Here is a 17,315-nt window from a genome sequence, read left to right as displayed (position 1 = left end):
TAAACCAGGTTTAGCATCAATTTAGCTTTACCAGCACAAGAATATGTACTTTCTGGGGAAGCTTCCATGTATTTTGAAAAGTAATCTCTTTCAATTAAAGTTAGCTGAGAGCAATGGTCTTATGCTGGAGTAAGACTTGGCCCTTTTCTTCCATTCCCTCAAAATTCAAAGAATCAAGAAACTCTCCAGTAAAATCAAATATAAACTATGATATAAGTCATACCCCTCAAGTTATACTTATTTTGGCACTTTGTGTCTATGAAGAATGAAAAACAAAACTTGAGTGCTGATGAAGGAGCCTTATACTAAAGGCCAACTATAAACCATAAGCAGTAGGAAGTTAATACCAAGGCCTGTATTTCTTCAGGACACTGTCTGCTAAATCTGTCAGAAAAGTAAGCCCATTCTGTCTGGTCTTTGCTTGTTGCTCTGGCTGGAAGTTGGCATTGTTACTGAAGAGCATCGAGGGGTCTCTCACGGGCCGTGGATTCCTGAGTCCAGAACAGGTGCAGTCACACCCTCTCCACAAACAGAACTACTTTGTTTGAATAAGCACAGCAGAGAAGAATGGGATGTATTAATAGCTAAACAGTGTCTTTATTAACAGTGGAACAGCTGGCAGTTCTGTATGACAGCACTCATTCCAATCTATTTTATCCAATTGCAAAACTATAAGCACACCGCATCAGGGAACTGAGGGGACCACACACAAGCAATCAGCCATTCAACAGCACTATAATTGCTTCACAGTTGGAAGTTTGTTCTGCTCAGCTACTGTTATTCTTTTAGTTTGAATTGTTGATGCACTGCAGCTATCTGGAATCCAGTGTTGTTAATGCAGATAAGCTTGCTCAGAAAAACTCCCTTTGTTTTACAAGCTAGCCTGCTGCAGGAGCTGCCACTGCGCCTCTGAGGACCACAGACGCCACGAGCGCTAGATACCAGGACTGAGACAGAGTCAAGCAGTCTGAACATCTTGGCTGTGTCTCCCACAAAATGGTTACCCTGACAAGGGGAAAGAAATCCCAATAAACTCTTAAAATTCTGTTAGACCCTACTTGTGAACCTTTGCTGAAGACCTCCTACTGAGCAAAAGATCTGTGAGTCCCTTAGAGATGTGCAAATGGCTGAAACTCTACGAGTAGCTGTGATGCAGCAAGGAGGCTGTTCTGGAAGGAACTGGTATCAAGTACAATAGGGTTACACATGTAGATAATGACCGTGTGTACAGACATGTCCTAGTGAGAGTGTAGAGAAGATACAGCAAGGGAAGGGATATTATCTTTACCAGGTGATAAAGAAAATTCCACTTGATACATTTGTATTCCTAAGGAACTAAGAGTCTGTGGAATTCCAGGTTTCAGCTTGCAACACTGCTGTTAATAATTGTCTGGTCTCCTAGTTCCTTGCAATATGCACACATCCTTATGCTAACATTGTTCACTGTAGCTTAATTTTGCAATTTCTTTCATCTGCCTGCCTTCTCACATCCATACATGAGCACCTCTTCCCCTCCTTCCACAGCATAATGCTTATTTGGTAAGTTCTCAAAGTATCCACCAGAGACAAGATTAAAAAGCCCTTGGCTGTAGCTAGGCTAGCAGAATCCATACAGTTGCAAAATTATAAAATCTTTCTACTCTGCAGGGTTTTTAGCTTTCTGTTTTCTATCAGCTTCTGGGATTAAATACTTGGAGGACTAATTTTTATTCACAGTTTACTATTCAGTAGATCTCTCTCAGCCTTTATACAAAATTGTATTTCAGTACACTGTTGTGATTTCTTTGTCATGCCTTGACACACAGCTCTAGGTAATGTGCTGTCCCCACCTGTTATCTATTGCTGCTATTTCAGGTTGTCCTTTTTTTGCTTCATCTGTACTGATGCACCTTGTGGATAAATGAGCAGCTCTGATAAGCATAACAATACATATGTATGAACTAAGGATCACTGTTAAAACTAAAATTAATCTCAGGGCAGCTTGGAAAATTCTGAATAGTGAGGAATATTACCTATGAAGAAATCACCAACCTTAAGAGTGACACAAAATTTTTATTGAAATTTAGTTGTAAACTAGAATGTGCATATGGATGGTCAATAAATCTTTTAAAAAAACCCTACACAAATGACAAAACAAGAATAATTAGGGAATCATCTAGGGTCACCTTTGAAAAAAATAATAATTGCCAAACATAGGAATAATATGAAGGTGCAAGCTGTAATTGTGCATGCAAAATCAACTGTGAACAAAGTCGTTAATAAACTACACCATATTTTCCCCCACTGTCAGAATTATTACATTAGTAACCAAGAATGTTAACAACTAAATGCTCATTTTGCTTGTGTCTCTAGACTTTTTTTGCTGTCTGCTCCAGGGGAGTCAGATTTATACTAGGTTTCCACACTAGGTTTGTACCCTCCTAGCTAACAATGCTTGAGGATTTCTTCCTTGGCAAGGGGGGAAGCACCTTAGAAGAAGATCCATAGTAAAATTTGTGATTCTGAGAATGCAAAGAACACCTTACACCTAGTTCAATGGGACCAAATCCAGTTGGGTTTCAAGTATTTGATGTCCATTAGCAATGGGAGTTTATTCAATGCACACACCATAATTCATGACATGCACTACAACACTGTTTCACCATGCTTCCCCTGGTAAATGTCAGAAACCAGGAGATATGCTTTCAAACTGTGATTCTGAAATAAAATAAAAAGGTAGTAAAAGTGATACCATTATGGTTGGCAACAACATTAAGGAGAATATTTGAAAAAATTCCTCAGCAAACCATGCTGAATGTTTATTTATTTACATTTATTTAATACTAAAAGTTAGTGAAAATTAAAATGTCCTGTTGGCCCCAGTAGAGATTTTAAGAGTCTTGTAAATTAAATATGGAAGGTTCTTGATAATTCTAGATCAGTATTCCATTCCAGTATTCCATTCCAATGGCTTGCTTGGAATGATTCCTTCTAATCATTCCAAGCAAGCCATTGAAGAAATTGCTATTTGTTTTAGAATGATTTACAGGTAATGGTGCAAGCATAAAAAAATTAACCTAAATTTATACTTTGAAAAGTAGAGCTGAGGAAGACTTTGGGTACTTTGTTCCTTCAGGTAACTGCTTCTAACAGTGAGACTTTACAAGGTCATTCAAATCACCAAATTAATACCTTAAGATGGGTAATATCTCGGCACTTTTAACACTCTCAGCAGCTACATGAAAAATTAAATTTTGTAACTGTGGTGCACTGTGCTTTATCTCACACAATTTTTTTACCCCTACCCTACCACAAAGGCAAGAAAAGTTCTAGAGTTATCATAGGACAAAAACCAAGCCAAACCAAAACAAACAGAACAAAACAAAAAAAAAAACCCAAATAAACAAACAGAACTCCCCCAAAACCCCCAACTGTTTCTTAATTGACCTGGAGAAAAAAAAAGGAAAGACGGTCTTGGTGATAATCCCAGGAATATCCCTCTAGTAAGCTATATAGCTGGAGTAGTGAAAAAACGTCTCCAGAGAACCCTAAATGTAATGGTACATAAGCTTTGTGTATCTGTAAATCTTTCTCAAGGAACCCATACAAATATGCACAGAGACACTACATTTGTGTCCAGGCACTGTTCAGATTTTTTTTTTTTAATTAAACACCATGTATTTAATGTATTGCAAAATCCTGCCAGGCACTGCTTCCTCTTATTTTTCATATTAATATCTGCTGTTGGTTTTCTAATAGTTCACAAAGCAAAAGAAAAGCTCACGGAGTGCTTGTCTGCTGAAAAGGAGTTACTGCCATTGACAGGGAGCAGCATATTCACGTCAATGCCCTTTTCATGACGGGTGTCCAGTATAACTGGGTGTTTGTGAGACACACACTTCTTGCAGCTTCTATTTAGGTTTCAAGATAGATAAAAGATATAATGCATCCTCACAAGAGATTAAAAAAATAAAAGAAAAAAAAAAACAAGAAGCAAGCAATCCCATTTTCTGACTGAACTGGAAACTTTGCTTCCATTTCAAGAGAAGGGATAGGATTAATGGCATGAGTTCAATGCTGTCTACTAATTAACATGATTAATTTACATAAAAGCTAGGCTTAGAAGTGGTGTGTGCAGTATAAGCTGTCAGAGCATATTGAGTACACTAAAGCTTACTTTACAATTTATATCTCTTTCAAAGAAAGAGTCAGTCACATTTAGTGGGGTCTTGAATTCCCTCCTTCTTTCAGATTTTAGTAGAAAGCTTCATCATCTGTTTTTAATCACCTTCAGCTTTCTAAAACCTCCATCAAAACCTTCTGTCCCTTTTCCTTGTATTGTTCAAGCTGAGAGGCAATTTGCAGGTGTACGCCTGTATTTAGGCAGCACAGCTGAATTATCAATGCCTACTAAAGCCCCTTGTGCTGTGATGCTGTAAGTATTGTATTTGGTAATATATCCAGTTTTCTTGGGCTGGTTACAACCAAAGCTTGTGACATGTTATATTTTTTTGCTGCAGAAGGCTAATAAAGATTTCTCACTTGATTGCTAAATTACAGGCATAAGTAGTCACATGCATCTGTTACTCTGCCCAGCGTATTTTTCCAATTTTCTTTGATTTTTCCTGTTCATTTTATCTGAGATTGATTATTAAAGAAAAATTTTAGAAAATACTAGCCTCTGACAATGGGAAAATGGACTGGAGCTATTGTCAGGAATAGGGTGCATACTACCCATGCTGCAAGAAATTAGATAGGAAGTTGAAAAGACAAGGCGCTTTTGCATTGCACAGTTGTAGATATACTTGACGTTAAACTACAGTATTTTCAATCCTCATCATCCTATTTCATGGGCTGGACTGAATTCAAAAACCCATGCTGTGACCCCAGCTCTGACAAAAGAACCACTGCAAACTGCAGATCATATTTTGTTCTTGTTCTCTGGTTGGTATATTGGTACAAATATTCTCATTCAGGGAATTTCTCATACCAGATAGGATGAATCAGCAATTTAGTAAATAAACATCTTGAAGTTATTTGAAGTGGGTAATGGGACTAGTTTAGGGTAAGGTGTTTTTTTCTTTTTCCCAGAACTTACATAAGCAGACTGAGTGATACTTCTACTACTTGCAGAAAAATGGACCTGTTTTGGGATGCAGTTACTACTCCACTCTTTTACTGTTGGTATGAGAAAAGGAAAGAGAATTATTTTTGCTCCAGGGTTTCTCAGATGTTATAAGGTAACCTGAGTGAAAAACCCCCAAGATTTTCATGAACTTCAAAGGATATGGGCAGGTACTCTATGTGACTATCAGCATGTTACAAGCTGTTCAGGAGAATGAGGTGGGGCCCAGGTCCAAACAGGACCCATGTCCATTCTGAAGAGGAGAGGCCAAGCAAAAAGACACAAACCTTTTTTTGATACCTGATTACCTGGCCTGGCTTTTTCAAACTCTTTTTCAGCAGATAGTACAAAAAAACCTCTTCTGAAACATCTTCAGTTTTTTCTTCTATCTTAGAGAGTCTGACTTCAAGCCTGTTATGAGACAGCAACAACACTCTGCTGGTCAGTACTCTCTTGGCCCGAAGGAACACCTAGTACCCACTGTGATTCTTTAAAAAAGATTTATCAGCTGTTTCCAGTTCTGTTGATAGTATGGTTTTAAATCAATGGCATTAGACCAAGATAAACTTGGCCCACTTCTTTGAGCATAACAACATCCAGACTTAGAGTCACTTCTGCAGGAGTCACAAGTCTTGAAATCTGGCATTTTTTCTATAAGCAATTTGAATTGTGGTAAATAGGTTTTCTCTTCTTTAACCCATGGCTTTTCAGGGCTGTATATTTGTTCTCATGAGTGTAGCAAGAAAGTTTCAGGCATCTTTGCAGAGATCCTTAACCAAGAGAGAAAGCTGCTGGTGAAGCTCTGCGGCACTAATCAAAAGCTACATTTATTGCATTTACTCATTTATGGCTTTCACTGAGTGCAATGTTCTGTGTAACATCTCTCCCTGAGAAATCCGAGGATGTATTCATGCAAAGATAGAGCCAAAGCCACATTACAGATATGTTACAGTTTAGGAAGAAGCTAATTAAAATATGGTGCTCAAAACTTGCTTTGCTTGGAGGAGGGCTGATTGAAGTAGAAATGTACAAACTATGTTGTAGCTGTTTTGTAAGTTGAAAATCTCTCTCTCCCTTGTAAGAGACTTGGATTGTTTAAAAAATAGGAAAATATACAATTCATAAAGGCAAATAATAATGAGAAAAACTATGTAGCTGCCCTGAACAATGGCAGCTGAAAAAGAAGAGTCAGGTTTGATGTGAATTTTAATATGCTGCCTAGATACTACCCAGATGTATGCACACAATACTAGAATTGCATTTAGTTTAAGACTGGTTTTGGCATAAAACTAAAGACAGAGACTCTATCAAACTGCATAATTATAGATCACATGTGCAGGAGAAACAGCTATGAGAAAGTCCTACTCATTTCAAACAAGGCCAGAAATAGTGGGCTAAACCTGTGTTTTTAGGCGCATGACCTTTGTCTCATTATGTACGCCTTTAACTGTGATAAACATCCATTTAAATGAATATCATTTTCTTACAATTACAGAAGGGTCATACATAATATACTAGGTTCCCCTGGCAGCATACGTGTTAGTCATGCATATTTCATGAGCAGTTTTATTCCTCTAGTCAGCTTCAAGCGATGCTCAAACTCATGGCTTTGGTGTGTAGGAAATTAAGGTCTTGCCCATAAAAAGCTTATAACTCTGCACATTAGCAAGAAGTGCACCAGAATGATCTCCTTGCAACATTTGATGGGTATTGGTATCAAATTTCTTTGTGACACGCACTAATTTCACTTATTTGTCAGTTGTTATGGAAAAAGCATTATTTCCACAAGTGTTTGAATCTAAAAATTGTGATTGTTGCTCAGCACTGAAGGCCAGTTAGGAATGTTGTACTTGAATTAGAAACAAAAGAAGAAGAGAGGTGGGAAAGACTTAGATAAGTCAAATATGCTACATGCTAAAATTTTATAGGGCAGGCTGCAAAAAAAATTTATTGTGATCCAACACATTATCTGGGTAGGTAAAGCAGCATCTGCTTGTACACTGTGATTGCACTTCTTGAAGCAAAAGGCTGGAGTGGCAACAGGAGTAAAAAAAGACGGCAGTATGAAACTCAAAATTCTCAACACCACCAGCAGCAATTTCCCCTTTTCTCTTTCCAAAAAAATCTATTTTATCAAGGCAGCTTTATCTAGCTGATATTTTTCACCATGGAAAAGACACTGTTTGGAGCCACATAAGTCACAGATGTCAGTTTAGACAGTGAACACATTCTGCTGTTGTAGCAGGATGGTTTGGTCTCAAGTCAAAAGGAAAGGTTATTCTCTGCTAATCTTTAAAACAGTGCAGAGCCATGCAAAATCAAATCCTGCAGATGCCCCCCTCCAAAGTGTGGCTAATGCTCAGAGATCGAGATGCCATGTTTGATGCCCTATGTTTTTGGGAGATATTTTTTGTTTGAGTGATTGCAGTGAAGAAAGCTGTTCTCCTTGATATGCTAAATTAATATTTATGTTGTTAAAATATCAGAGACACCACAGAAAAATATTAATATAAAAAGGTTATAATTATCTTTAAAAATGTGGCAGCAATTGAAATGTAAATCCTAGTGAGCTGGGAGAGAGACTTGTTTGCATTGTGCCTGGGGCACCCTGCCTGCCTGCCGCAGCTGCCATTGATCATTTCAAATCAAAGGAAGCTGGAGATGTCTCTGGTGGCTCGACTGGGAAAAAAGCAGGCAGAGAAAGATGCTGTGTTCTGCAGGACTGTTATCAAAAAATGAGCTGGAATGTGTTTTAAATCTTGTTCCTGTTGAATAAGGAGCCCTTCAAAGCTTTGCCACAATAAATAAAGTTTTCAAAACACATAGAATCTAAAAGATATGTTTTAAGTCTCCCTGAACTAAGCGTTTTTCCCTTTCTTGTTATTATTAGAAAACAATAGCATGAAACTAAAGTTCAAGTGATGATTAAATCAGAAGACCATGCAAACAATCAGAAACCACCATTTTAGAGTGGAGCTTCTTGTTTTAGATTCCTGTAGGTAGGAAGAAAAACATTTTCAGGGAAAAGGACAAGCAACACAGGAAAGTAGAAATGCAAATTGATATCACTACTAATCTCAAACAGAATGTCTCTATAGTGTACTGGGTAGCAACAAGCAATATGCCTTCAGCTGTCTACACTTCAATAATAGGAGATAAAATGCATCTTCACTAAACCCTGAATATTACTATGTAGACATTTCTTGAGGTCCATTAAATTCTATTTGACATACATTAAAAAGATTTAATCACAGATGCCAGTCAGCTAACCAACCCATTAATCTAGCTGTTTTTCCTATGAAAATTGTATTTAAAAAGGTCTTCCCCCCCCCCCAATTTAATTTAGTCATCCATTTAAATTTCATGTATTTATCATGTAAATGTGCCTTATTTGCAAAAGAAAAGCTCAGGACTCAGTGAAATAAATAGTTATTTCATTAAAATGGATACAAAAAACCCTGTGATTAGGGTAATTAATTTGCACACTAAAAGCTATCTTTCTAGTTCAGATCATTAATATTGATGGTGTTCGATTTTGTTCTCAGTAATGTTCCTTGAAATACACTCAGAACTGGCAAGCAAGGATGAAGAAGCAGCAGTTTAAACTCAAAATGAGGATTCAATAAGCACTTGGCTACTTTCCCTCTTCCACCATTCAAAATTAATAACACAAAATCATGATGCCTGTGTCCCAAAGTGAACTGGATTATTTGGATTGTATGGGATTACGTGGTTCATCACAACTGAATCTTATTTACATATGCAGTTCTCACTCAATTTCTCTGACTTTATTTTCTTAATTGCAAAATAACATTAGCAGAGCTTATGTCTAGGTATTCATGCTGCTACACACATCACTGCCAGATAACAAGGCAGAGTTTGCCAATACACCCTTTTGTCATTAGCTTTTCATCTGCATAATATGCAAATAGTGTTGAACAGTTTCCCAGTTTGAGTCCTTTCTACCACAAGATTTAGTCAAGACTCATATTTTGTTTTCCTACTTACAGCAGACGTATTCCACAAAAGACCTTGCAGGAAAGGTGTCACATCACTGTTATGCACTATCAATTACAGCTGTAGGCAAAATCCTATGAAAACCAAGTTCTAGAAAAATTTCAGAGACATTATGCTGCCCGTGTCTACATATTCAGACGTACTTTGTGATGGAGAAGTCAGACATGTACAGCAGTATGAGCGCTGTATGGTTTATTTGTATAGAAAAATTATATGCTTGCATGATATATTTCAATTCATATTTCAACTTATTTCAATTATCTATGTGAAATATTTTCTTTCAGCTTGACTGCACAGCCAGTCTCTGTTCATTTTCCATCTCTGGCATCTACTTGAAACCTCCAAGAATCATCTGAAAGTTTTGATGTTATGAATACAAGTCGGTAAAACCACTTTTTCCCTCTTCAACAAGTATGGAGCCCCTTATCCTCTTCAAGGTGGATAAGGGGTTCCAAGTTATCCATGCTTGGATAACTTTTGTCCTTGGTCAAAGACAGTTCTGTGTGATGGAAGCAAGGATTAGAAAAATGCATCTTATCTTCTTAGGAACAGTCTGGCAAATTTAGTGAAGAAATAGAAAAGAGAGCTCATAATTATTACATTAATTTTACATATAGTCTGTACAGATATGTACATTTATATAGTTTTGTTCATAAAAGGTCACATGTTTAGAAGTAATTTCAAATTTATTTTACAGCTTCATAATTCATGATTATATAATCTAATAATTTTCTCATTCTGAGTCCTTTCTTAGGCATCATATTTTCACTCTTGACTTTCCAGGTCGTTGCATACCAAAACCCATGAAGCGGTTTTCACGCCACAAGTGGGTAATTGTTCTAAAACTTACATATCATATATAAAGAATATTCTAAAATACTAAAGGATTTAGATCCATTTACTTCTTCATAGTTTGAAAATTCATTTATGTTCACAGCTTCATGACCAATGAGTAAGAATCAATCCTCAGCTAATATAATAACATTTCTTTCTTTCTTTCTTTCTTTTTCTTTCTTTTTCTCTTTCTTTCTTTCTTTTTCTCTTTCTTTCTTTCTTTCTTTCTTTCTTTCTTTCTTTCTTTCTCTCTCTCTCTCTCTCTCTCGCTCTTTCTCTTTTTCTTTTCTTTATTTTCTTTATTTTCTTTATTTTCCTTTCCTGTTGGACCACAGTATCCAAAACCAACATGTGATTTAACAACCTGTATGTTGCATTGCTAGCAGCCAGATTTGTACCATCTGAAAATCCAGCCCCATAAAAAAACAGCATGCAGAATTACCAACTGTCTTTAAAAAAAAAATCCATATATTTATTGTGCACAGGTGCAAATATTTAACTGTAAATATATGTGTAAATTTATATATCTTTATATAAAATCCACAGTATTTTTCCACTTGTACTGTATTGAACTGAGAAGGTATGCCCAGTATGAATGACTGCAGATGTACATACGCATGTTCCAAGAAAACACTGTGGTCTTTTAGACTTCAAAAAATTTTATTTCCTGAGAGGAATTTGGCATTTGCCTAACTGCTCATCCTACTCAACTAATACTTTTAAAATGTGAATTTCCAATGTCTCTCATTAAAAAAAAAAATAAACTTATATACATATCCTTACTGTGAATTACGCAGCAAACACCTCCTGATTCTTCTGCCATGGAACTTGTTCAGCTCAAAAAATAGGAACTCCTTTGTAAAGTTCTGTGAATTTCTCTAATATATTTCAGTATTATTTATTGCCAAAGGTATTTCCATTAACATTTAACCATCTATGATTTAGACAGTGCAGGTCATAAGACAGGGTAATTTTTGTTCACTCTGGACAGTATCCACCACAATCTAGGTATTTGAACAATCATGATATTTTCCTAAGAATTTGTTTTAAACACCTGGTTTCTCTCTTACATACCTTGGTATCAATCATGACTCAGGAGATAACATTCCTTATGCAGTAATGGAGATGGGTTTTGCATTTTTCTGGTGAGGATCCACTACCAACTTTGCAGAAATTCAAATCCAGCATTGACGATTTGCATGTCTTCTTAGTTTTAGTGAACTTTATATGGAGACACATACATAGGCAGATTCCTGGGCCAAAGAATCTTAAAGGTAGCAGATGACCACTATGCCCACATGAAAAAACATCAGGAGAAAAATCTTTAATAACCTCCAAGCACGAAGAATAAATAAATTTCTTTAAAGGTCTTCAAATGGATTTTTTTCATGAAATCTGTAAAAACAGAAGAAATTTATGTCTCATTTAGCCATTTTATTTTATTGTTTTAATCTTTTAATGACTTGTCTATATAATAGGGGTGGTATGTATTATCTTGAAAAAGATATTTTCATGAATCTCTAGAAGTCTCCATTAAAAAATGCAGCTGCAATCAAAATATATTCCCTTTTGCCAATCCTTTCCTGTCTTTATTGTTTCATTGCCTGAAGCTTCTGACAAATTTTCTGGTCATTCTCCATTTTCCCTTTCATTCAGCTATTGCTGTAATGTTTTTCTACTTCAATGTTACTACTTCTTTGAAATGCTGCTCTGTCTGGAATAGCTGTAAGAATTTTGAAAACCATTTAAAATATTACATCAGATAAATTTAACAAACACGCGGTTTAAAAAAAAACTTTTCCATCCTCTTCAACTCTGAAACCCTGAAATACCACTACATTTACGGCATAGTAATAAGAGAGTGCCCTAAAAATGCTTCTGTTTTTAAAAGAGCATACACACATATTCCAGCTATGAAAAATAAACCTTTCCCAAGTATGTTTATGAAAATCTAATTTAAAAGCAGTTTTATACAATACCTATCACTGGATTTACTCAGAACTTTAGCAGCTAGTTCTTTTTTAAAAAAAAACAAACAAACAGAAAAAAAAACCCCAGTGAAGTACTGAAGTGTTTTAAACCAATCCAAAGAATACTCTATGGTATTTTTTTTCATAACTTGATTCCTGAATTTCTTCAAGTGGTGTCCTCTGATGCATTGTAATAAGACAGTACTCATCCAAACAGCAACAACAGCAGTCAGCTTGTAGCAATGTGCTAATTAAAGAGAGGAACTCACCACAGATCTACTCGTTACTATTCATGGCAAGTGTACAGCAAATCACTTAGCTGTTTGTTTTTAAAATAGAAGCTTTTGTCTGTCTTGTTTGGAAAAACAGGCATGGGTTAAAAAGACTTTTACTAAAGCATGACATTGAAGAGACATTGCCTGGAGGTTTGGTTGAACAAAATGCTGAAACATTTATAGTTTAATGTTAGACCTTATTTTTTCACCTAGCTAGTCACCTTTCATAATATGTTTCTTTTAATTCACTCCAAATCAACAGCTAGGGGAGCAGTGCAAGGAGTCTTCTAGGATATATTTTGTTCCAAGGAAATGATAGGAAAAGCACGATTGCTAATTAAAATAAAGAGATCTCTGATGCTTGGCAGTTAAATACTGTTCATCTTTATTAAGACAGAAGGAGAACAGCATTGCAAATAGTCAGAAGACCATTAGTCTCTCAGTCTGCCCTGCAAATAACTGATTCATTGAAAACAATGAACGAGTAAGCTTTATTCCTAAAAATGTAAAGAATGAGTGAGCTTTATTCCTAGAAATGCACAACACAGAGTACTTCATATTATTTAAAAAGTAAAGAAAGAGATTTTCAGCAACATATTAGGGAAGTTAACTGAAATGACAGAAGAATAGGAAATCATGTATATCAAAATGTTCCACTAATCAACGTTTAATAGCAATAATAATAAAAATAAAATAAATCATAATAAAAATAAAAGATGGCAGGCATACTGCTTATCTTCAAATTAGCTTAGAATTTATTTTCGAATAGAACAACAAACATATATTGTTATCCTCCTTGGACATGAAAAAAATCAAACACCTCACTAGACAAAAGATTTCTGCCATTTTCTAAATTAGACTAAATTCTTGGCACTGTGTGAAGTTTTACAGTCATTGATGGGAGCAGATTTAGGATAAACCCTACCATGTCTGAAACAGCCCATTCGACTTCATGGAAAAGATGGCATTTCCCAGCAAATAAAGAGGGAAATATTTTAGTGAGACAATTCTTTCAGTTAGGTATATTTTCCTTAAAAGAATTTACAGATTTTTCTGTTGTCTATATGCAGCCCGGCATAGATTTGTAGGAAAGTACATCATTCAAAAAGCTTTTGCTCTGCATTTGCTCTTCACTCTCACCCCCACAATGGCAGTGGCTGGCACAACGCGCATTTAGCTGGAACCCTGACCAGTCCATTTGGCCATGGCCAAAGAGCAGTGGTCAAGGCTAGTGTTTGGTGCTGGCAAGCTGAACACAGGCCTCACTTTTATCCCATATCCAATACAGAGTGGCTGCAGGACACTGATCTCTCTTGAAATTTGCACCTGCTCATGCACATACCCTAACAGAATATCTATATCAGCTTTTAAATCAGTATTTATGCAATGTAAGATGTAAATATTGACCTTTTCTTAAGGACACTTTGATTAAAAGCCACAAGAAAAGCAAACAGCACAGATGAAATGTGGAAATTGCTGAGGGATGGACATATTTAGGCTGCAGGAAATACTCTTGGTGAATATGTTACACTTAAAAGGATTGAGTGGACTAGTGTGCAATGACTAAGAGGAGAGCAAGAGCAAAGCATGAAAAATAACCATCAGCATTAATAGGAATCATTTAACAATGGGTAGAAAAATTCACCAAAAATTAATTAAATTCTGAGTTTTTTCCCTCTCCTTGCTCTTTGAGGAGAATGTGTGCAACTGGTGGAAGCACAGAGCAGGGTGACTGAGAAATATTATGAATTCTGCAGCTGTCAGCTGAGCAGCACTCGGCCGTGTGGCTGGGAGGAGAATGGGCAGTAGATGTATTATCAGCATCACAAGACAATGAGCCTTGGCATCAATGGCTGTATATGATTCTGTGAGGTGGACACATGATCAACATTATAGATTCTCACAGACTGAGGCAACATGTATTAATAAAACAGCATTTTCCAGCAAGTACAAGCAATGAAATGATGCTGGCAGAAATATATTTTACTATTGTCCTTTAAGAGAACTAACACAAAGACATTACATTAATTTTCCTTTACATGAAAAACCTTTGACAGAAATTATGTATGGCATGAGGCCTACTTATAAAATACTACATTTTTTCCAGCTTGATTTTATACTGTTGTTAGCCAGTGCGCATTTAACAGAAGGACACATAAGCTGTATATACATATGCAGAAATGCAAGAGAAAAAGGACTCAAAGAGCTGTTGGAAATTTTCCAATAAATCTAAGTCCCTGTATATGAATGCCAGTTATCTATGCAACTATATCTCTACAGTTATCTATGTGAGACATAATTTTCAAAAATCTATATTTTCAGTAATCCCCAAATGATTAAAAGCTTCTGCAAGGCTAGCAATTATGAAAAATTGCCTGAGTAGAATGCTGAAATATGAAGAAAGAATTCTAAATGGAAGCATGTCTTTGAAAGCTGAAGATGGTTTTGCTAGATGTGGAAAAATTGAGATGTGTAACATCAAATGTTCCTTTCTGTAAATTTTTATTCTCTAATTATTTTTTACTCTTATTCTATTCCAAACTGATCTACTAGTTTAAGGATTGTTGACTGCAACATTTGCACAGACCCTCTAAATTCCACATAAAAAAGAATTATACTGACTGCACAGGAAAACCAAAACTCTAAGTTAAGAAACAGATGATGTAAAGGCTACAAGTCTTGTTATCACTCCCAACAGGACACTTTGCACCAGAATTTTACCCAAAGAGAGCACTTGTTCCAGGCAACAGTATATCTTTCATTTCAGAATATTAAATTGTAAAAACTGAGTAAGGCTATAGAAATGGGATTAATTTTGTATTGTTGTGTTTATTCAGAGCATGTGCTCCCTTGCCACCCACAGGAGTAGAAAAGTTAATCTACATGGTAACAAGGCAGAACTTACACTACTGTGAACTCATTCCCCAAACCGCATCTTCGTCTCAACTTCAGCAAAATGGTAGGTTAGGTTGCAGTGTCTTATCCAGCCGTAAGAAACCCAGAAGGAAAGGCACAACAGAAAGAAATGGCAAGGTCTCTTCCCTTTTATCCTGCCACAGACCCTCTGGATGTGATGTTAAGAGGTGTTCTTGGGATATTCAAAACCACATCCATTAACATTCTTGGGATATCCAAAACCTTATCCATTAGCATATCTGTAAGTAATGCATAACCTCTTTCCAGTAGTAATAGTTTGTTTTAAAAAAAAACATAACATGGCACGCAGATATTGTGACATGATACCTATATAATTTCAAAGCACTTGGGCACAAATGTTGAATTTGTGCCTGAATTTCACCTTCTATACAGACAAATTGAAATAACATCTTATATCTGAAATGGAAAAAAAGAGCATTCTAGATGCTTAATGTGAAAAAATATCATGTTTCAGAAATTGCCATCCACATGGCAAGGGGAAGTAAACATAGTTTTAAAGGAACTTTCGGATCTCTCCCAGGCCTCTGCATCTGTCCGTAAGGCAGAGATCCTTAATATTAATTGACAGATTTACAATTTGTACTGAAGATGAGTAGGGATTTATTTGGTTTCAGAAGAAAAATATATAGAGGACAGCATGCACTAACTGGACAAAATTCTAGCCAAATTTAATCTTCTATCTATGAGCTTAAGTCGTGTCCTTGTCTAGTAGGCTCTTTTTCAGAGCTCTTGACATGCATGCTTAACTGCATGGGTTTGACTGTCATGATATGGAAAAGTATGAAATGGATATGAAGTGACAAAGGTGATCGCTTACAGCATCTAGGGAACTGGATATGCCAAAACAATTAAGTAACAATGATTCAAAATCCTGTCAGAGAAAACTGGTGAAAAAATAATTGGGATTAAATTGCATAATAAGCAATATTCAGAAAACTGCCAAGGTGAAATACTTTTTAGAAAGGTAGAAGAGAAGACTCTGCACTGACTATTCTGGACATATTTTTTTTTTTCAGTATACTGGCTACAAGAAGGCACCAGTTCAGAATATTTAAGAAATTTCTACACAACAGTATATTATGTGTCATATGCAGGTATATGTCTCCTTCAGTCACCTATAATTCACAAAACCTAGTGTTTTTCAAGTGTCAGTCCCCTTCAAAGAATAGCTTCAGTAAGACCAACATGCCTACAGTGAGCCTTCTGGTGTGCAAGTGGGTTGGTAGACGAGTTCTTACAGCTCAGTAAAAGCTGCCTGTACATTGGCAACTCAAAGTAGGAAAATGCAGGCACAGTTGCATTTAAACAAGCATCATTTCAGGTGTACCTAAGTGCACCCTTCATTCTACATTTCCTCTTTTATTCTCTTGTGCATGACCCGATTGTCTAAATTGGCCTGTGTTATCAAAAGTGAGTGGAAACAGCAGGACTCACTGTAATCTTGTGGTTTAAGCCCAGTAGGAGACAAAACCCTTGGTCAACCCCCCATCTCTTCCCATCCAACCTGCTAGACTGGGGAGAAGAATCAAAGTAAAACTTGAATGTTGAGACAAGAACAGTTGAATAATTGAAAATTAAATAAAATATGATAATAGTAGTAATAGTAATACTAATAGTAATTAATAGTAATAGTAATAGTATAGTAATAGTAATAGTAATAAAAGTAATAGTAATAGTAATAGTAATAGTAATAGTAATAGTAATAGTAATAGTAATAGTAATAGCAATAGCAATAGCAATAGTAATGATGATGCTGTGAAAGTGATGCACAACGCAATTTCTCACCGTCCAATGATAGATGCCAGACTTGCTCTCCCTGAACTGAGGTCAGTCATGCTTCTGAGTGACAATTCATGTACTGGGCACGATGTTCTGTGGTGTGGAATATTCCTTTGGCCAGTTTGGGTCGCCTGTCCTGGCTAAGCTCCCTCCCAGTTTGTGTTTTTTGTGTACTTCCTCACTGGCAGAGCATAAAATTACTTTTAAAAAAGTCCTTGTCTAAATACGACTTATCAAAAATACAAAACATCAGTGTGTTACCAACATCATTCTCATTCTAAGTCCAAAACTCAGCACTGTAACAACTACAGAGAAGAAATTAAGTCTACCCTAGCTGAAACCAAGATATCTGTAGATGCATGGTATAAAGTGCTTCTGAAAGCAAAAAGAGAAGAGGTA

The sequence above is a fragment of the Haemorhous mexicanus genome, chromosome Z (assembly GCF_027477595.1).
Source record: "Haemorhous mexicanus isolate bHaeMex1 chromosome Z, bHaeMex1.pri, whole genome shotgun sequence".
Taxonomy (NCBI): Eukaryota; Metazoa; Chordata; class Aves; order Passeriformes; family Fringillidae; genus Haemorhous; species Haemorhous mexicanus.
This window is presented reverse-complemented; position numbering follows the sequence as displayed.